This window comes from Cryptomeria japonica, chromosome 7, assembly GCF_030272615.1.
Source record: "Cryptomeria japonica chromosome 7, Sugi_1.0, whole genome shotgun sequence".
NCBI lineage: Eukaryota > Viridiplantae > Streptophyta > Pinopsida > Cupressales > Cupressaceae > Cryptomeria > Cryptomeria japonica.
In genome coordinates, this window is record NC_081411.1 from 712,024,088 (window position 1) to 712,034,479 (window position 10,392).

Below are 10,392 nucleotides of genomic sequence, written 5' to 3' on the forward strand. Positions count from 1 at the left end.
TTTAATGCATGACTCGGAACGTCCTCCATGATCTTTTGTTGATCATATCCTTAGACAAGTACATACCTTACTAAGAGATAAACCATAGAAAAAATAAAAATAAAATAATTATGCCCCATCATAGCTCCTCTAGTCATGGACATTGTCAAGTTGTTGATAGTTTTGATACTTAATGTAAGTACAAATCCAATAGCCAACAAGATGAGAGGGGGGGGGGTGAATCATACAAACTTAATCATCCATAAAAACATCAGATTCAACCTCGGTAACATATATATCAGTCATATAACCAAAACTGTCAAACATGCAAACTCAAAAGCATATGAACAATATAAACCTCATAACACTAGATTTAACGTGGAAACCCAAATAGGGAAAAACCACTCTGGAATTTTGAACCCACTAAGAAATATACTCTTCTAGAGTACGCTCGGTTAAAAGCAAATCTTGTTAAAGATTACAAACACATTGCTAGATGTGACCCAGTTAAGGGATTTCCCTCAGATCTATTAGGATCTTCACTTTGTTAGAAGTGACCTTGTTAAAGGATTTCAAACACTCAATAAGAATGTCACCTTGCTAGAGGATTTTAGAAATAAGACTATTAAGTCCACTCGGTTAAGATATTTTCTGCTACTTAAAATAACAGTAATAAAAATATGTCTGCAACTTCACATCTAAAAATGTTGAAGAAGATTCTTATTTTCTCAATACAATCAATTCATAGGACTTATCTTGTCCTTCTTCTAGGCTCTATACTCTATTATCAAAACAGGTCTTCAAGCTTCTATGCTCGGTAATCACTATGTAGCATCCCTGTGCATACACTTGCTCGCATACATTGTTTATCAACAATTTCCTATTTATAAACAATCTTCTAATAGCTTAATCTCCTTGATCACATTTCCCATGATCAATCATAGCCATCTGATCTTCAATCTTGTCCAAGTTCAATGTATCCTTCGATCTGAAAATGTTTTACCCCGCCTTGGAACTTGCATTTTCACCTTGGAACTTGTGTTAGGGTATTGCGGTTCAATCCGAGTTGTAGATCTTCCTGTCGATCTTTCTTTACCATAGATTCTTTAACAATCTTCATACATGGCATACCAATCATTTAATTCACTCCAGCTCATCAGCTTCCTTCATTAAATATCACATGTAAACATTTAATGCATTCTGTTATAGCTCGGTTGTAACTCGATAAATACTAAACTTCACTCGGTAGACATTCTGCCTTCATTAACCGATAGCGATAACCTTAGGGTTTACCGACTAGGTTCTTTAGGGTTTACCGACTAGGTTCTTTGCTCGGTAACATAGTATAGTATTAACCTTTCAAACAATAGCATTTGTAGGATATCAAAACAATCTAAACATCATGATCTCATCATTGTCTAACTCGGTAATAGTTGCCCATTGAATAACTTATCCCCTTATTCATCATATTCTTTCTGTGTCATTTACCGACATCTTTATACTCATCAAATCATACTTCTTAAGATATGGCAACATCATACTGAATTAGAAAATCAATTTCTTGACATCAATGACAAAATAATAATATTAAGACAGTAGTCATCCTTAATCAGTTATATCCATAGTTATCAACAACCTTCTCAATACCCCTATTGAAATGCCAACAATCTCTCATTGTAATTGGAATGCCAACCTTCTTCTTGTTTGTTATAATGCCAACAGTTGTGTACAGGACACATGATTAGCGAAAATCAAGATATAAACACTGAATCTTGTGTGTCGCACATATGCTCTTATGGTCATTAACTGATATAATCATCTTGATGAATGATCATTGATAATCCTTCGGTACTTGATGGTTGAATATTTGTATTATGAGTTTCATGATCCAGTTGTTACAAATATCTTGATCTTCGTTGCCTTGGTGTTTGTCGTCTGTTTCAAAACCCGAGATGTTTTTGATTTTTCTAAGTTTTTTGAATGTTTTTGGTTTTTTCGAAGCTTTAAAGATGCCCTTAACAAAAGGAGTTTAGGATTTTTCCCCCCAATGGAAACAAAATTTATTATGGATGTACAAATGATGATCCAAACCATGGTGGGATACAAATGTAGATTGATTCTGATAAAATCGAAGACAGTGACTATGATAAGTATATCAAAGATTGACAACTATTGATAAGCTGCATATTTCCTTCTAATGGTTCAAAGCAATGGATGTGAAAGATATAATTGATATGTGAGGATAGGTAGATGTGAGCAGATGGGGTAGGATAGATAAATGGGAAAAGCGATCTCATAGATGGAGAAACTCACTTTTAGATAGCGCATGTTTACTAGGTTTTTACCATCTAAATTTATTGCATTTTTTTTTGTTCTTTTGATTGTTTTATACTGTTTTTGTATTTTTCTTTTAATGTTTTTTAGGGATTTTTGCTACTTTTTTATTTTTAGGTTTTTTTGGCTTTTTCATTGTTTTGTGGTATTTTTTCATTTTGTTGATACTTTTAAGCATAGAATTTCTTCAGATGCATAGAATTGTTAGGCTCATTGAACCAACCTCCTTCTGGTGTAGATAATCTATATTCTCCTGAACCATATGTTGCTACCACAACAAAGGGACCTAACCAATTTGGCTCAAATTTACCTTTCTTTTCTTGATCTTGTTGATTTCATGGATTTTCCCTTAGAGCTACATCTCCTCTCTTAAAAATGTGTGGATTAACATTGTGGTTGTATCTTCTCATGATTCTTTGTTGGTATGCTTTCAAATGATCTGAAGTATTTTGGCGATGCTCTTGAATCAACTCAAGTTCTTGAAGTCTAGAGACTCGTTGTTCTTCTTCTAGGGTAAGACCTTTCAAGGATACTCATAGAGAAGGTATCTCTACTTCTACTGGTAATATGGCTTTTGATCCATATACTAAGCAATATGGAGTTGCCCCCATTGGTGTGTGGATGCTAGTTTGATATGCCCAAAGAGAAGGATTTAGCTTAATATGCTAATCTTTACCAGCTTCATTAACTGTTTTCTTTAGGATCTTTAAGATTGTCTTGTTTGATGCCGCAGCCTGACCATTTCCCTGTTGATAATATGGTGTAGAAAACCTATGTTGGATATGGAATCACTCACATAGTTCCTTCACGTCTTGATTCTTAAATGACCTTCCATTATCAGTGATGATGGTCATAGGGACTCCATAGCGACAAATTATATAATTCAGGATGAATGATGATATTTTCTTTCCTGTCACCTTTGTCAAAGTTACTACTTCAATCCATTTAGTAAAATACTTAGTAGCAGTCAAAATAAACTTATGTCCATTAGAAGATGAAGGATTTATCTTACCCACTAGGTCAAGACCCCATTGAGAGAATGACCATGATCCTGCCATAGGATGTAGTTCTTGTGTTGGTACATGGATGAGATTCCCATGTATATGACATTAATTGCATTTCTTCGTATATGTAAATGAATCTCTCTCCATAGTAGGCCAATAGTAACCTAATCGAATAAGTTTATTGGCCAGTGTTAAACCACTTGAGTGCGTGCCACAAATACCTACCTGGACTTCATTAAGAAATTTCTCAGATTCCTCTTATTCGAGAAATCTTAGTAGACTGTTATCTAGAACTCATCTATATAACATATTATCAATGATAGTATATTGAGATGACTGACAGATAAAAATTCTCTTCTGATTGTGGGATAGATCAGTGATGCAGAGCCCTTGTATAGGTATAGGAAAGGTTCCCCTAATCCAAGAGCACACCAAGGACCCTAGCAATCACACAAAACTACAATTTGTTAAGTAATATTAGTTTGACAAGTCCCATATCCCTTTCTTCCAAAAGAAAGACGTCCTCACAAGGTCTCTTTCATTGAGCATCTCATGAGGTCTTTTAGAGGCTCCTGAGGACCCTATGGCCAACAATGGTTTGGTCCCTTCTCCAATGCAAAAATGGATATTAAAGGTTTTATTTTAATTCCCTTAGGTTAGGGAGACCTCATTCAATCAATACATTTAGGTTCTCTCTACCGGTTTGGGGTAACTGTTGCAATAAGGCCTACTAATCCTAGTAGCCCTGCCAGAACGGTTTTCCACACTTAACTCCTTATTTCTCTAGAAGACTCATGCAAAAAATTCCAGATTTGGATACCCTTTTCAGAGTTACAAAACATATCCCAAGGGTTTTGACTAGTTGGGAACACACGAATCCAAACCCTATCTTGGCTAGGAGACCTAATAGCCCCAATTAGGCCTATTTTACAAAGGAGTGTGTAGACAAAGACCTTAAATCACCCAAAAAACTCAAGGGACACTATTAGGACATTGAAAATGAACCAATTCCTAAGTCTTAGGCCATGATAAGACCTCTAACCCCTCATGTGAGACCTGTTTGCTTACTCATACACGGTGGCCACATGGAGTTGCCCACCTTAATGCATCAAAACCTCGCCTCCAACTAGTCCAAACCTGCAAAAGAACTTCAAAATACTAAAATAAATTAAACATACTTTCATCCCCTCCAAATCCATGAACCACCAATGAAGGATAAACAAGGTAAGGCCATTTCTTTGCAAAACCCAAGGCAAAACTGTCAAATCTAGACCACTTCTAGAAAATTATAGGTTTCTCTCTTGTCCTGGTGAATTAAGACCTTAGACTTGATGCATATGAAATTTTATTGGCCACTCTAACACATCCCAATAGTTTCCTAATTCAAAAATGTTTGTACAGTACCGTACACCGTGCAAAATAACAAAATTGGAGTAAATTCTCAAAATTGTATTACTTCAATGATGCCAAATGTTTACAAAGTCATCCTCTCCACTCAATGATGATTGAGAATGAAATTTTATACCTTTCTCAATGGTTATCAACCACCTTTTTAACTGAGGTGACCGTTGGAAATAAGTTTCTATTTGCAACCAAAAGTTGTCAAGTTTGAGCAACTTTTGACATATGTTAAATCCGCCTACCTAGAGATGTTTCAACATGCCCTAAAAATTTCTAAGACATATCCAACACATAAAAACCTAGAAAATACTCAACCAAATACCCCTATGCCCATATGGCCATGGTGGCTTATCAATTTGCCAAATCCATGTCATTGGGTGACAAGGTTGGGTTTATTACCAAAATCAAACAAACAAGACTATCCTATTACATTGATTGGAAGGTCACATTCCCATGTGTGACCTTTAGCCTTTATTTCTCTTATCATCTTAGTCAGGAGGTTCTCCTACACCATACTCCTGGGTGAATGAATCTCAATTCCACTTGAGATGAGGTCATGTAATGTAGTGTCATGCTTCTTGATCTGATCTTCATCCAACCAAATGGCTTCAGAGTGTGGTTTTCCTTTCCATTTGACCAATTATTTCTTGTAATCATTGTTCATAGTCTTCTTTACAATATTGGTGTCCAACACTTTCTCAAGCTTAGGTGGCTTATGTTTGGGAATGTCTATATCTGCTACATCTTCTAGGACCTACTATGAGTTACCTGCATTAGAATCACTTTTAAAAGGAGTTAAATCATAAACATTAAAAATAGGAGATATGCCAAGGTCTGATGGTAATTGAATATCATAAGCATTGGTGCCAAACTTCTTCAAGATTTGACATGGTCCTACTTTCCTTTGCATGAGTTTAGTGTGTTTTCCCTTGGGTAACCTTTCCTTCTTCAAATTTTCCCAAACCAAATCTCCAACTTGAAAGTGTACCTCTCTCCTTTTTTTATCTGCATGTTCTTTGTATTTTTCTGATGACTTTTGAAGTTGTATTTTGACCTGCTCATGTATTTCCTTTATAGCTTCAACAAACCTCTCACCATCTACACTTATGGGATCTGTATGGGGTAGTTTTCTCAACTCCAACAACCCTCTTGGATGCAACCCATACACAATCTGAAATGGTGACTTCCCTATGCTTCTATTTATAGTGTTATTGTAGGCAAACTCAGCCTGAGGTAAGATTGAATCCCATTTTTCACCATGCTTCCTTGTAAGAAATCTCAACAAATTCCTTAATGACCGGTTTACTACCTCTGTCTACCCATCCTTTTGTGGATGATAGGCTGATGAGAAAGACATATTGGTGCCAAGTTTCCTCCATAGAGTTCTCCAAAAATGGCCAACAAATTTGACATCCTTGTCAAACACTATGTTCAATGGAAGTCCATGAATCCTTGCTACTTCTCTGAAAAATAAATCTTCTATATAAGATGCATCACTAGTGGACTTACATGGCAAGAAATGTGCCATTTTTCTAAACCTATCCACTATCATAAATACATTGTCAAACCCCTTTTGGGTCATAGGTAAACCCATTACAAAGTCCATTGATACACTTTCTTAAGGTCTTGACGGAATGGGTAAGGGCTGATAGAGACCAACATTGGTGCTTCTTCCTTTTGCCTTTTGGAAAATGGTGCATGCATCTACAAACTTTCTTACATCAACCTGCAATTTGAGCCAAAAGTAGTGCCTCCTTACCAATTCAAGTGTCTTTTCCAAACTAAAATGACCTACCATATCCCCACTATGTTTTTCCTTGATGATATTAGTCCTCATTGAGCACTTTGGTATGCACAATTGTCCACCTTTGAAAAGAAGTCCATCTTGGATCAGAAAATCAAAAAAATCCACATGATACCGTTCACCAAATTCAGTACATGCCTTGTAAATATCCTTAAAGTCCTCATCTCCAGCATACATATCTTTAATTGCATCAATACCAATGCTTTCTAATTGGATTTTAGATATGGTTAGCACTCTCCTACTCAGTCCATCAACTAGTTTGTTGGCTACTCCTTTCTTGTGTTTTATGGAAAAGGTATAGGCTTGTAGGGATTCTACCCACTTCATATGCCTATGGTTTAACTTTTCTTGGCTATTAATGAAACTCAAGGCTTCGTTGTCAGTATAGACTAAAAATTCCTTTGGCAGCAGATAGTGCCTCCATTTTTTCAAAGCTTGAACTAGTGCATACATTTCTAGGTCATAAGAAGAATATTTTCTTTTTGCCTCATTGAGCTTTTCACTAAAGAATGCTATAGGTCTGCCTTCTTTGCTTATGACTGCTCCTATGGCCACATGACTAGCATCACATTCAATCTGAAACACTTTATTAAAATCAGGTAAAGCATGTACCAGTTGTTGAGCTACCTTTTTCTTGAGAGTTTCAAATGCCTCATCCGCCTCCTTTGTCCAAGAGAACCTACACTTTTGACCACCTTTTATGGTTTCCAACATTGGAGCACATATCTGACTGAAACCTCTTATGAACTTTCGATAAAATGTGGCTAATCCATGGAAACTTCTAACTTCACCAATAGTCTTAGGAGTAGGCCAAGAAAGAATTGCATTTACCTTATCCTAATCCATCTTCAAGTGACTTTTGGAGATCACAAATTCAAGGTAGATGAGTTCTTCCTGCATGAGAAAACACTTCTCCATATTGATCATCAATTCCTCTTTACTCAACTTTTTCAAAACCATGTCTAGATGCCTCAAGTGTTCTTCTTTTGTCCTACTGAATACTAGGATGTCATCCAAGTACAATATTACAAACTTCCCTGTGAATTCTTTTAAAACTTCATTAATGAGTCTCATGAATGTACTTGGGGTGTTAGACAAACCAAATGGCAGAGCCTTCCACTCATATAACCCTTCATTTGTTTTGAAGGCTTTTTTCCACTCATCACCAAGCCTAATTCTAATTTGGTGGTATCTGCTCTTTAAATTAATTTTAGAAAAATAATTTGCACCCCCCAAACAATCAAGCAAAATCCTCTATCCTAGGCATTGGAAATCTATACCTTATGGTGATCTTATTGTGAGCTCTTGAGTTAGTACAAAGCCTCCATGTTCCATCCTTTTTGTGTGCCAAAACTGCAAGTACTGCACATGGGCTAAGACTCTTTCCAATCAGATCAAAATCTAGCAACTCTTGAATCTGCCTTGCCATCTCCTCATTTTGTTGTGGTGTGAGTTTGTATGCAGCCTTGTTAGGCAAAGTATCCCCTGGGATCAAGTTAATAAAGTGACTGATCTCTCTCATTGGTGGAAAACTCCTTGGCACTCCATCTGCAACTATGCCTTGGTATCTACCAATGATCTCCTTGACTTCCAGACTGAGATTTTTGTCCTTTCCTTTTTCTTTGTCATCTACAATATGCTTCTCCTTTGAGTTTGGTATTGGAAGATATGCAAAGCATATTCCTTCTTCCATCTTTATCTCCTTGAGGAATGGTTTGCCCTCCATCATCATCACTTTGGACTCAGTTTATTTATGCTCTTCATTGTTTTTAGTCAGGGGCAGTAGCTCTATGACCTTACCATTCTTTGTGATGGAGTATGTATTCCTAAATCCATCATGGTGTGCTTTGAGATCATACTGCCATGGTCTTCCAAACAAGAGGTGACAAGCATCCATGTTAACAATATCAAACAAAATCTTATCTTTATATGCACCTATCTAGAATTCTACCCATGACTACTCTTCTTCAAGTGTTTGTTCCCCCTTTGTGAGCCAAGACACCTTATAGGGGTATGGGTGGGGTATCCTCCTCAATTTCAAGTTCTCTACCATTTCTATTAACACAAAATTCTCAGTAGACCCTAAGTCAATCAAAACTTTACATAACTTTCCTCCTGATTGGCAAGTGGTATGGAAGATATACTTCCTCTGAGGTGGCTCCATAGGTGATGGTACCTTCAACGGGGTTATTCTCAATATTAGTGCCTCTCCGGGCTCTCGATAACCATATGAATCGGGTTTACTACTACCTTGGTAATCTGATTCTTGGGTTAGATTGGCTCCCCTTTCTCCTTGGGAACTAGACCCCATCTTCTCCGGGCATCTGCTGGCAATGTGTCCCTCTTGGTTGCAATTAAAACACTTTATTGGTCCTGCTCCTCTTCCTGATGATTTACCTCTAAAATTAGGCCTTCTCCCTCTAAACTTGCCTTTGTTGTTGCTGTCATTCCTTGAGGAGTCTTGACTGCTCTCTCCTTGAAACTCAAAATTTGATCCTCTTCCTCTGAAGTTTCTCAATCCTCTTGGTCGCTTACCCCTTCCTCTACTGCTCTTCTCTTGTCTTCTTTTGAGCTTCTCCTCCACCTTTAATGCTAATTGATAGCATCTATGAATAGTGTTAGGGCACAAGAGGTTGAACTCTTCTTGTATGTTCCACCTTAGGCCGTTTAGATACCTTGCCACTCTTTTACTTTCATCTTCAATCTTCTTAGACTTTATACTTAGTTTCTGAAATTCTTTAGCATAGGAACACACATCCATCTCTTTCTATCTGAGATTCTTCCTTCTCTTGTATAATTTGACTTCATAGTCCTTAGGTACATATACTCCCTTGATCTCTGCAATCATCTTCTTCCAAGAGGTGATCATTGCTCTTCCCTCTTTTACTCTTTCTCCTTGCACAAAATTCCACCATGTCAGGGTTGCTCCCTATATTTTTGACTTGGCAATCTTCATCTTTTGGTTGTCAGCAATGTCTTCACATTCAAAGAAGTTGTTTAAGGACTCTATCCAGTCCATCACTCCATTGGCATCCATCTTCCCACTAAAAATATGAAGGTTTGATTTTTGGTTCATGGTTGTCCTCTCCACAGACTTTAAGACATTGACCAGGTACCTATGCTCTGTAGGAACTTCCTCTTCTTCTCCCACTTCCTCTGAGCCATCAGGTTTTTGTAGCCTACCCTCCAAGTTTTCAATCAACTTTCTAAGCTAATCATTCTCTTCTCTGTTCTCTTGCACCATCTTGGAAATTTACACATTTGTCACCTTTGGAGGCATTCTTCTAGCCTCACCCTCTGATTTATCTACTGACATGTACTATTCTTCTTCCGAAAAGGATTCCTCCTATGCTCTGATACCAATCTGATGCAGAGCCCTAGTATAGGTATAGGATAGGTTCCCCTAATCCAAGAGAACACCAAGGACCCTAGAAATCAAACAACACTACAAGGGGTTAAGGAATATTAGTTTGACAAGTCTCACATCCGTTTCTTCCAAAAAAAAAACTTCCTCACAAGGTCTCTTTCATTGAGCATCTCATGAGGTCTTTTAGAGGCTCTTAAGGACCCTATGGCCAACAATGGTTTGGTCCCTTCTCCAAGGAAAAAATGGATATTCAAGGTTTTATTTGAAGTCCCTTAGGCTAGGGAGACCTCCTTCAATCAATACATTTAGGTTCCCTCTACCAATTTGGGGTAACTGCTGAAATAAGGCCTACTAATCCTAGTAGCCCTGCCAGACCGGTTTTCCACACTTAACTCCTTATTTCTCTAGAATACTCAAGAAATAAATTCTAGATCTGGATACCCTTTTGAGAGTTACAAAACATATTCCAAGGTTTCTAACCAGTTGGGAACACAAGAATCCAA